General features: G+C 37.9%; 1 pseudogene; it reads right to left on the reverse strand.

The window, feature by feature from the left end:
• Positions 1-7,058: 7,058 nt before the first annotated feature.
• On the reverse strand, positions 7,059-7,703 carry LOC103742472 (annotated as a pseudogene).
• Positions 7,704-12,733: the final 5,030 nt, after the last annotated feature.

A 12,733-nucleotide genomic window follows, 5' to 3' on the forward strand; every position in this document is an offset into this window, starting at 1 on the left:
CACCAGCAGGACTAAAATGGGGAAACATATTAATACAAGATGACCTGTAAATTGTTTCATCTTCTGTATGTTATATGCAATAAGTTCCTGAAAAGAGCATACCAGTAAAGTCCTTGTATCAGAACTACACATTCAACTCTCAATCATGGGTCCTTATTTTGGCCAATCACTGTCAGCCATACCTGAACTAGTAAATTTACCAAAAAAAGGAGTGACAGTAGTTTGTCATTTCCCCAAATTATCTTTTTATATAATCATGTTGTCATAAAGTTTAAGGAGCATGGAATTATAAAATAATTGATCTTTTTAGGGTTTCCTGGCACAATGCAGATTTAGTCCTTTAATTTTGACATGTCCATTTTGGTGACGTCAATAAGATTTTCCTTCATTATATCTAATTGAAAAAATGTCTTAAGAAAATAACAAGACAAACATCAGCAAATTATGCTTTTGATGTTGAGCATAAGGGTAGTTCATAGATGCAGAACACTATGAGTAAGACAAGTAACTTCTCTGCATTACAAAATGTTACATGCTTTCTGTGTGTGATATAAATATTGATAGCTTGCAACCCACACTCATGGGAAGGGTTACCAGAATCTCTGTTGCAAAATACCACTCTTTCTGGCTTACATCATGGCTGCATGACATCAGATAGGAGCATCTGCCAAGAGGAACTGGAAGTGTTGAAATTAAATTTGTCAGAGTCTGGCACTGCTAATCTGGGTGAGTCCACATTTCTGTCCAAACCTTTGGCACAGATCTATTCTGTAGCACATCTAAGAGCATACCTTTCTTCTTCTGAATGAGATTTCTGTTGATTATTCAGGTCAGTCGATGGTAGTCCAGCATAGGAGAGCCTGAGCATATAAGAATTCCAAGCTTAGGCCTTGAGAATATGCATTTTTTTTAGACTGCGTCCTGTCATTTTATGTCATTTCTGCACCTAAACTGGACATGAATGTGGGCAACACCTGCAGCTCCCAAAGAGACAGCTCATAAAGCACAGGAATGCAATTACATGATAAGGAGGAGGCTCCACTCTTCAGCCAAGTCTTATCAAACGCCTCTTGGCCTTTGTCATTTTTATGTTCCAGATACTGGAGCTTAAGTAACCAGATTGAAATGCACTTAAGAACAAAGCTGAGAAGCTATAGAACTGCCAATGCATCTGATCTTTAAGAGGATGTTAATTAAAAACCTGGCCTGGTGCTACAAATCTGTTATCCCAGCCCTTGGAAGGTAGAGGGAGGATCTCAAGTTCAAGACCAACCTGGGCTGCAAATCCGGACTGCCTGAACAGACAAAAAAGAAAAAAAATTAATTGGGCCTCACATCTTTCTGGAAAGAATGACATCTCTAGATCTTTAAATTGCACAGAAGTATTGATTCACTATTAAGCTCTTTAACAAATCAACTGATACAGTAGCATAATAGAGCTTCCATTTATGTGCATTTACAGTGTTTGAAAGCATTATTTGCGTTATTCTAATAAACCCATACCTGTGTGTAATTAGTGACTTTAAAAGGGCAATTCATAGGGCTGGAGAGATGGCTCAGTGGTTAAGAGCTCTGGCTGTCCTTGCAGAGGACCTGGGTTTGATTCCCAACACCCACACAGCAGCTAGCAACCGTCTGTAACTCCAATTCCATGGGAATCCAACACCCTCTTCTGACCTCTATGGGCAGTCCATGACACAGGTGTACTTACATACATGCAGGCAAAAAGCTCATGCACATAAAATAATAAAACCCATATTTTTTAAAAAAGAAAAGGCAATTCACTGTTCAAGGACCCATAGTTGTCAGGTGTTAAAGGTAGAACCAGAACCAGTTCCTTCATCTATGTTGTAGTCTAGATGACAATGTGTTCTAATAATGTATAGTAAATATTCATGTTGGAGGATAATTTCTTGGTGAGCAAGTGTTTTGCATACAAATGGAAAAAAGTTCTTTTCTTTATAATATATATAATAGCCTTTGTCATGGATCAACCACAGAAATTCCCTGCTATCATCTTCAGATTAAGATATGCATACCATCCTCTGGGTAGGGCCAGAAAAATGTCAAGGCCTGCTGACAGGTGATTCCACAGACTGTGGAGACTGGAGACTGTACACTGCAAATCAACCCTGGTCCATTCTCAGGACTCAAGGGATAAAGAAGTCACTTGAAAATATTCTGTATAATGTGTGGATAAGTGTTGTCTGACACTGTTCCCTTCACTGGAATACACCTGACCGAGGTTGGTAATAGGGGACAAGCGAGGCATCCACATTGTCTTTCCATCTGCAGTAGAACATAGTAGAAACCCTTTGACCCTTGCATGACCTTCAATCCTACCTCTACTCCCACTTGCATCTTGGAGAACAACAATAAATGTTGGTGGCTCAGCCTAGGGCAAACATTGAAAACCTGAAAATTATCTGTGTAATGGTTGTCACTCCAATTGCCTAGGTTCTAATGCAGCTGTGTGCCTGTTTAACTTTGTGGGGCCCTTTGGATATGATGCTATTGTCTGTTAAATGGAGAAATTAAGGCTGTAAAGATGACTTCCAGGTTTCACTCCTGGTTGGAAGATGTATGATGAAAACGTGAGGCCTGTCAGGCAGATCCCACCCACAGACATTATTTCCTTTGGCCTGCGTACGTGTGTGTGTGTGTGTGTGTGTGTGTGTGTGTGTGTTTAAATCAGACCCACATTTAGAAGCTAAGGTATTTTATTATAAAACTTTAACTTGCTTTGAAAGGAGACAATATAAAGCCCGGCTATGTCGTCTTGCATAGCTGTGGTTAGGAGTGTGGCCTTAACATCAGTCAGCATCTGGTATTCAGGCTGTCAGTGCAAGGTTCTTAGGAGGCTTTAAGCTTGCTGACTTGGTGGCATGGATTAATTTGAAGGTCTTTCTCATCTAAATTCCTGTTGAGTCTAATTACCAAAATGCCTGTAGGGGGCCCTGTTGCACTACAAACCTCATAGGCCATAAAGCAATGTCAAATCAAAGAGTTGCCCAGGAATGTGCTTGTTAGGAGAACCCACACTCACCTGGGAGCTAGCAGGGTGGCTTCTAATGAGTCAGACACTGTGCTGCCCACACCCTCAGCTGCTCTAGTCTACAGGCCTTGCCAGATGTGTCATCTCAGCACAGCAGGCTTCTAAGGTTACCTCCCAATTCAAAGCCAGGTACTGACTCCCCACTGTGCATCATATTTAGTGAGAAGCTGCATGAAGCTTCTCATCTCCCCATGCATATCACCAGCCAACTGTGCCTGAGTGAACCCAATAACTCCATTTGTGTATAAAGGTCTCTGTTACTCCTTCCACTTCTTACCCTCTTCACTCTGCCTGCAGAGGTGGTTTTCAAGTGCTCCCTCCTCCTGGAACAATTGTGTTTTTACAGACATAATTCCCCCTTTAAACTCCTTTAACATCCTTTTGGTACATACACATTCCATTATGTATTATAGTTATGTTCTTGGCTAAGTTCCAATCATAATAGTAATAGGTGTCACTCATTAAGTTCATGTCATAGACGAGGCACAGAGCTAAATAATTTATAACAGCATCTCTAAGACCTTAGAAAGAGCCAGGAGGAAAGTTTTATTGGGATATGCGGCAAGCTGGTTAACAAGGAAAGTGTCTGCAGTTTAACAAACCCTGGGTTAGCTAAGCTCCACCCCCTTTCAGCTGCCTCGCCTGAGTCTGGTTTTCAGTGAATTTGCTTTATGTTTGTATTTATTGTTGTTGCTTTTTCTTTCCTAAGCTCAGGTTTTGTGACTTGTAAGAATGAAGATGACATTTGTCTCCTAGAATAAATTCTCAGTGAATATTAAATACTTTATTATAAGTGTCTATTTTCTCAGATTAGGAAACTCAAATTTAGAAAGTTTAAGTAACTTGTTCAATAACATAAATCTAGTAAGTGGTGGAACTTGAATTTGCTCTCTCTCCATCCTGTCTATTGCTGTCCTGACACAGCAAAGCGTGGCCTTGGCTAAACTCAATCAAGGTTATTTAAAGTGGAATCTGCAATCTCAGTCTGAATTCTGAGTGCTTATTAGCTTTGTAACTGAAAACCAAAAATTCAACTCCTTTACGTCATAGCTATTTGCTTTACAAAATGGAGCGAATACATTCTTAGAGTCATTTTAGGATTAAGTTAAATCAGATAGCTAACAAAGGTAGGATATCTGTAACAGTGTCATTCAACAAATATTACTATTGCAATTACTAATCATTTGATACACTTATCTACACAGTAAGTTTATTATAAGGTGACATATAAGCCCCTAAAAACTATCACACTGGAAAGCTGAGAAAAAAAATCACATGGGGTTTACTGGAAACCTGGGGTTACAGGAACAATAGTCATAAACGTCATCAGCAACATATAAAACAAAAAAGCAAAAGTGAAATTAATAAAAATGGTCACACAGTCTTCCACGTTTTAAATGGCTGAAATATAAATAATATAATAATTATGGCACTTACCTTGAGAAAGACCCACAATTCATTTGTAGAAGCAGGTGTTGGCAGAACTGTAGACTGTGAGATATTGTCAAATGATGGAGGCAAGTTACCGAGGTTAATGGGACCTTGTGATGACAGATAGTATGTGTGTGGCTCATGACACAAACATGAGCCAAAGTATTCCTGTATGCTTGCGATGTGCGCACACCACTCTGCTCAACAATTTCCTGCATTTAGCTAGCATTTCTCTTGTGTGAAACCATATATAAGCAAATGCAAAATTCTAATTATGCACAAATTTTTCCTTTATAGTGGAATAAACATGTTTCAAAACAAGCATTAAAATAGAACAGCCTCTATCTTGAAATTATCACAAGCTTTTGTCCCTCAACCTAAACCTTAGTTAAAATTATTAAGCATTTGAAATATTTTTATTATAGTAGGTGCTCAAGATCTTGGAGATGGGAGAGTTATCATAATCTTAATCTGCCCAAATTTTAGCAAGAGTGCCAAGGACACAATTCCAAGGTCTGTGAGTCTGTGGATTCAAATTCTTGCTAATAGATGCTTGCTCATTCCTCTGTGAAGCTATAAGTGAATAGAAGATCTCACGACTGGTTTTCCTTCTTAGTAAACTAGCATTCTCATTATGCTTTTCATCCTGGCATTATTGACCTACTTACTGTTGTGAAGCTTTCCAGGTCTTCCTGCTTTGGTCACAACTCACCCCCCCCCTTCTCCTTTTATATTTGCCCTCTGAGTTAACTGCTGCTTTTAATCAAGTGTTGAAATAGTGGAGAAGAAAAGAGTTTTACTTGCTTCCACAAATTTGGCAGTAAATTAGCCCAAATTAGGGTGGGGATTAGCCTATTAACCTATAATTAGCATATACGATCCTGGATTAAACTCTTACTATTACAAGGGAAGGGGGATTAGACCCACCTGCAGAACTAGTAACAAGAACTTGGTTAAGAATAAATTGAACATGTAATAGAAAAAGAGTCTGTAAGAAATAAGAGAGTATATATGCACAACCCTACCTTAAGCTTAAAATCATGCAACTGTCAGAACTGAGAACTCTCTAGACATGATACACAAAAAGTTCTTTTATAGACTGGTGCTTTCTGAAGTCCGCTTGCTTGGGTGCCTAGAAAGTCTCCTATAGGTAAGCAAGCATAACCATCAAAAGCATTTCAAACCAGATCAGAACTGATTCCTCCTCCTCCACTGCTTTTTGGCTAAGGAAACATATGGAATGAAAACTGTACAAAAAAAAAGTTGTTGTTTATTACCTCCCAGTGGCCGTGCCCCTTTGGAAGGTCACTCCGATTTTGCTTTAGAGTGCCATCTTCTTTGCTGCACCTGGTAATTTTAGGTGGCAGTCAGAGAAATCTATCACCCTGAATCCAAGGTATTGCCTTTAAATGAGACACATTTTACCTAACTATGTCAATGAAAATCAGCCCTGGAATTTTTATTGGCACTCTTTGCGGGAGAGGGGGTTCTCTCTCAGAGTACATTGCTCATCAGTGAGATGAACTCTTATATTTGTTAAGCACTCAGTGTCTCACAGTAGCCTGCCCGAGTTGAAACCGCAGAAGCAAAGAGCAGCAGGGGAGAGGATCGGGGTCCTGATCACAGGGTTTGGACCTGTGCTAGTTATTTTGGCTTTCCTGTGGTAAAATACCTGACAGAACCAATTAAGAGAGGAAAGATTTATTTTGAACCATAGTTTCAGAGCATTTCAGTCCATCGTGGAGGGAAAGAATGGCTGTCGGAATGGCTCTGTTTGTGGCCAGCATCCACAGTGGCCAGAGCATGTGATGGAGACTTTTAACGAAGTGGCAGACCGGAAGCAGAGAAGGCAGGTCAGAACCAGAAGCTTCCCAATCCCAAGGCCCATCTTATTCTACTACCTCCACCCACCTACAAAAGGCTCTGAAGCCTTCAAAACAGTGCTACAAGCTGAGGACTGAGCATGCAAAATGCCGGTGGGGGAATTTCAGATTCAAACCTTAAGGAGTCCCTTATTCTTAGCCTTGAAAGTTTTAGCTCTGTCCTTGAACTGTAGGTAACTAGCTGTGACTTAAATACTCACCATCTTCATATATCATAGAACTTCATTCAAAGATCAAAGTGGAAAGTACAGAAATTTTTGCTCCTTTGAACTTTTTTTAAAAAACATTTTATTTATTATGTTTATGTGTATGAGTGTATTTCCTGCATGTATGTAGTGCACCCGTGTCATGCAATGCCACGGAGGTCAGAAGAGGGCTTCAGATTCCCCTGGAACTGGAGTTAAGGACGGTTGGTAGCTGCCATGGGTACTGGGAATTGAACCGGGGTTCTCTGCAAGAGCAGTCACTGCTCTTAACCACTGAGCCATTATCTCTAGCCCCTTTGATCTTTTAAAAGATATTTCTACAAGTTTGGGTCTTTTGTTTGTTTGTTTGTTTTTTGTTGTTGTTTTTTTTTTTTTTTTTTTTGCTTTTGATTGTTTAATGAAAGCTTGAAGCAGTAGCAATTTTGTTTTTTGTTTTTTGTTTTTTGTTTTTTTATTTGGTAGTTAGGAACAGCCTTAAAGCAGTCACTGGAGCTTGCCCTTGGTACTCTTGATGTGTAAAGCCCAGACATTCTGCAGTTTTTCTTGAGCAATAACAGCAAGAAATGACAGCCAGGTAGATATTGTAGACCAGCTCGTTGTCATTTTCACATGACCAACAGCAAGGCCAGACACAGAATCCTTCCTCCTCTGGAACTTGATTGTAGACTTCACTTCACTGACTTTAACCACCATGTTTTCAATGTGTGTCAGCAGGGAAGGGAACTTCCCAGCCTTGTTCAGGCCTGGGCCCAGGATTCATGGGATCTGCTTGATCAGATAACACTCAGAAGCTAGAAAGGTATCCATCTTGGCCAGCTTCTTGATCAACTTCTTGTTATTGAGCTTCTTCAAGGCCTTGATGTCCACGTGGCAGATATCCACAGCCTTACCCTCATCACAGTGTTGCCTGTTCCCCAGGCCACACACAGAAAACTTGGGGTGGGGAGTGGACTTAAGCCCAATGGCACCTGAAAAGCATTTGTTCCTCTGAGGGTCATAGCTCTTCAAGCTGATATGAAGTTCCACTGTTTCCAGAAATTTGAAGAACTTGGGTTGGTTCCCTCCTGCAGTATGTCTTGAGAGACCTTGCTGCTCCTGGTCATTTGACCACCGAGAACCAGAAGACATAGTAGCAATTTCTGACACCAAAATAATTTTCTAAGTTCAAATGTGAACAGGAAAATATAATAACTGTAATGATATTAGAGGCTTTAGAGTGATGATCAATGGTGGCTGAAAATATGGCATTTTGGTGTTGTTTAGCTTGAGAGGATCTGGATATTAATACTACATTTAATAACCCACATGGCTATGCAGTAAAGTATGCTTTCTAAGAAGTATCCATGAGTCCTTTACAGGAAAAATGAGGAGGTGGGTGTTCTTTTGTAACCTTATAAATTGGTGGCAATTTAAAATTTTTGATAAGGTAAACCACTGGCTACCAACATGCATCATGGAGGTCCTCACTAATGGGTTGGATTGACTGGGGAAGTTGTGTTTCATATATGGGGAAGCAGCATTTCATATATAGGCAAGTATTACAACACATATTTCTGATGGGAGGGCTCATGGCAAAGCCACCTAGAACTGTATTTGAACTCTGAACTGCTATTCAGAGATCTGGCTTCATAACTCTCTCAATTTATCCAATGAATTGCTATAAATATTAAAATTTGTTAAGTGAATTAAATATTAAAATAGAATGATTAAATAAATAATTGAAAAATAAATTAGTACAAATCATTAAGATGGAGCAAAAGTTGTTTTGAATCTAGGTAAATTTGTAATAAAATAAGTAAAAAAGAGAAGAAAAACATATTCTACACATATGCAGATACAGAGGAAAATAAGGGCTTATCAACCTTAAATCCTGAAATTTGATATTTTTCTACTTGAATAATGCAATGAAGTAATACTATCACAGCAAAGAATTTAGAAAATAAAACTGAAAAGTGAAAATAAACCCATTGCTTGTTTTAACAACATAGGAGTTTAGAAGTAGGTTTATTTAGAAAACAGTATTTTAAGCCTAACTAATATGCCTTCTTTTTAATATTTATTTATTTTTGTTTTATGTGTATGAGTATAATGCCTGCATGTATGTAAGTGCACCCTTGTCATGCAATGTCCAGGTCAGAAGAGGGCATCGAATTCCTCTGGAACTAGAGCTAAAGACAGTTGTTAACTGTCATGTGGGTGCTGGGAATTGAACCTGGTCCTCTGCAAGAACAGCCAGTGTTCTCAACTGCTGAGCTATCTCTCCAGCAAAAGCAAATGATATATTTTTAAGACTTAATGTTCATACCAGCACTGTAAATGCTCTTGTGATTGACTTGGTTGTGTATAGTTTGGGACATTTGCTTCATGAACCATTTTTATGAATGACATTCTGGAAATTGAATTACTTGACTTATCAGATCTATTACTTCATATTTCTCTCCTAACCCAGGAGAAAATTGTGAGAAACTTCTATCAGAGATATTACGAAATCAAATTACTTGAATTATCAGATCTATTGCTGTTTACTTCTCTCCTAACCCATGAGAAATTGCGAGCAATTTCTATCAGAGATATTAGGATTATTTTAAAATCAAAATCTCGTGATCTTTAAATTCATGAATATTTTAGTTAACTTTGTGTATATGTTTTCCTAGGAAAACTGTCTTGGTATTTTTGTAATTAAAACCTGGAGGTCCATTTTCAGAATTTTAATCTCTTGAATGATATAGTTTGACTTGCCTTTGCTACAAGCAGCTTGGTTGAAACTGTTCCCTGAATTGTTGTTTTTCTGTCAATGAGCATGAATCGTCCTGAGGTAACCCAGAACTAGACAAATGTCCACAGGAAGCTGGGTGCTCTAAACACCTTTCTTGAGGTCCTGTCCGTGGTCTGATTTGTAGCTTCTGTATCACTAGTTCTCAAAAATCAGTGTGTGCAGGAGCCATGTGCAGGGGACATGCATTAAAAATGCAGATTCCTGGGCTTCCATACAGGTTGAGAAAATCAGAATTCCAGGAAGCAGTGCCCAAGAGCCCACATTTTCTATAACACTCTCCTCGGGTATTCTTAAATGTTTTGGGAGATATTTGATGAAATAAATGAAAAGCAAGAAAAAAATGAATATTGTTCCTTCTGTCATTTTCTAATTTATGTTTTCAAAATATGGGGAAAAATCTGAAGTATTCTGCACCCTAAAGTTTTCTGAAAAATTGATTTTAAAATATCTTACTCAACGTACACAGGCAGAATGTTAATGTAAGGGTTAGCCACGATAAAATTTTGGCTTCATTTTTATGTGAATGCACTTATTCTTCCCCATTGAACAGCAATGTGATTCAAATAGGAAGCACAAAATTAACTCTAGATAAAGAACATGTCATCGCTTTTCCTGTGTGTCACCCATATAAAGTTCCTCATATGCTAATTTTTGTACATGTGGAAAACACAAGGCAAAAAAACCAATGTGATAAAAGTCATTCTTCCTAGAAAATGTGAGGGAGAAAATCAAGTTCTTTGTTAGGATAAGTCTAACAACATTCTGAAATGCTGGTCAGTATCAAATCATATTGTTGTGCTGACATGGGTAAAGCACTATAATTTTTTTAGAACATTTATTTTAGTAAATTGTCTTTTGCCTGTAATATACTTCAAGGAGCATCTTTTCAAAAGCATAAATGGCTTTTTGAATATCAGATCTATTGAGAATTTTGAAGTATGAAATGAGAATTTGAGCTTCAGTGATATTTCAGGGAGAGCATTCATTTGTCATGAACTCAATTCTGCCATGGTATAGGGTCACCAAGATTCCTACTTACCACAGAAACAAGGAGCCCCAGCCCTTTAGAGCTTGACTCAGAGCCCTAAACACTGAACATGAACCTCAGGTTTCAATACCCTCCCTGCTGGGTTTGGGCCCTACTTTTGAAGATTGTAATGTTTTAATCTGACAGAATATTTTCATAAATTATAATCTCAGAAACAAGCTCAAATTAATTACAATTTCTATTTAAAAATAGAGAAATGCAGTATTTATCATACATACCTATTTAAATAGAGAAACTGGAAAACTGGAATTAAAACAGCCTGCTGGAAATTGTCTTTCTTCTTCCTCCAAAACAATTGCAGAAATCTGAATCAAACAGCATTCAAACAAACATACACAGATACACCAGTGAAGATAAGTGAGGATAAGACACTGAATCAGAAATTAAAAATTTAGAAATTGAATGCGGTCTTTCCTTGTTATCTTTTTCTTCTTCTAATTGAAATACTAGTATTAACTCCATGTCATGAGCATTAGAAGTGGATAATTTTATTTTGGCTTTTGCAAGACTTACAGCTAACAATTTGCCTTGATTCTCAGAGAACACTTTGAACTTAGACTTTTGGACAATTTTGAGATTCTTTGGGATATTAGAACATGTGAAATGGACTGAATGCATTTTGCACTATGAGATGGACATAAACATTTTGGGATGCCAGGAAGTAGAATTTTATGGCTTAGGGGTTATGTATGGGTGTCAAAGTGAGAAGGGGTGGACCTGTGATGATTATTTTGAGGGTCACCTTGACTGGATTAAGAATACTTAGAGGATGAATAAGGTGCACTCTGAGTATGTCAGTGATGGCATTCCCACAAACCGTTAGATCTGGAGGACTCTGACCTAATCAACAGGATAATCCCTTGATGGATTCATAACACACTGAGTTATTCAGATTTGGCAAGAAGTAGGAAGTAGGGGCCTTTGGAGGAAATGGGCCGTAGAAGGCTTATCCTAGAGGTTGTTTCTTCCCCTGGCACCTTCCTGTGACCTTCTTTCTCAACCTCTTCTACTATGCCATTCCCTCATTGCTGTGGTATACTGAACTCTGAAATGAACCCATGCTCCCTTAGGTTGTTTCTGTCAGGCATTTCATCACAGCAACACACAAATGATTTATACACTAGCCTCTTATCTGTATGATCCATTGAAAAATAAGCCATGCAAATGGAAATAAGAATAAGTCAGAGATACTTCTTAGTAAATAAAAGTAAGTACAATTATAATATAGTAAAAACTAAACATTTTGAACATCAACATTTAGAAGTCAGCAACATGGAACTTTATTTAATACTGTAGGGTAACAACAAGGATGATTGGGGGGAGAATTCAGAAAAATAATTTCAATCATGCCAAGTTCTTATTCAAATAAAAAATCAAAATATTTTCTTTTTAAAAAATATTTTATTTATTATTTTTACTTTATGTTGTATGAGTATATTGCCTGCATGTATGTGAGTGCACCCGTGCAATGCAGTGGAGGTCAGAAGAGGGCTTCGGATTTCCCTGGACTGGAGTTAAGGACAGTTCATAGCCGCCATGTGGGTGCTGGGAATCGAACCCAGGTCCTCTACAAGAGCAATCAGTGCTCTTAACCACTGAGCCATCTCTCCAGTCCCCCAAAATTGAAATATTTTCTAAAGTGTGATCATGTTGCAGAATTATAAAAACTATGAGTGAGTATAAAGTATGCAGCTACTTTTAACAGCATCACTAAGTATACTGTAAGGAGAAAGAGTATTTCTACTTCTAAAACAGGACAGTAAATAGGATTTACTAGAGAAAGCTTTGTCGGCCAATAAAAGTAAGGAGTAAAAAGAAGAATGATGTTGCATAGAAAAAGAAAATTAGATAGTAGAGATAAGCTGAAATATATTATGATGCATGGATAGTTGTGAATAATTGAAAATTAGTGTTCAGCTAAAATAAAATTCAATGGTTCTGTTATTTAGCAACAATGTACATAGTCACCATATGACCGATCAGTAGATTTCAGATGATAACCAATGAGAGATGATCAAAATGCTGATCAGAATATCATTTAAAACATCATGCTTTAATTGGGATTAAGAGAAACCTTGTCTAAAAATAAAAATTATAATGCATGGGAAACTATAATAATCCTGGCGTTTTATTTACTCAGTAACCCAAACTTTACAAAATCTGACAGAATCATTAGAAGAAAGAAGTAAATGTGTGATCATAGTTTTTTTAAAAAAACTTTATTGAGAATTTCATACATGTATACAGGTGTTTTGAACAATTCCATGCTGACTCCCTCTTCTCCAACACCTCCCACATCTCCCCATCACTTTTTTCTGACAACTTCGTGTACTT

The sequence above is a fragment of the Nannospalax galili genome, unplaced genomic scaffold, assembly GCF_000622305.1.
Source record: "Nannospalax galili isolate Female #2095 unplaced genomic scaffold, S.galili_v1.0 scaffold800, whole genome shotgun sequence".
NCBI lineage: Eukaryota > Metazoa > Chordata > Mammalia > Rodentia > Spalacidae > Nannospalax > Nannospalax galili.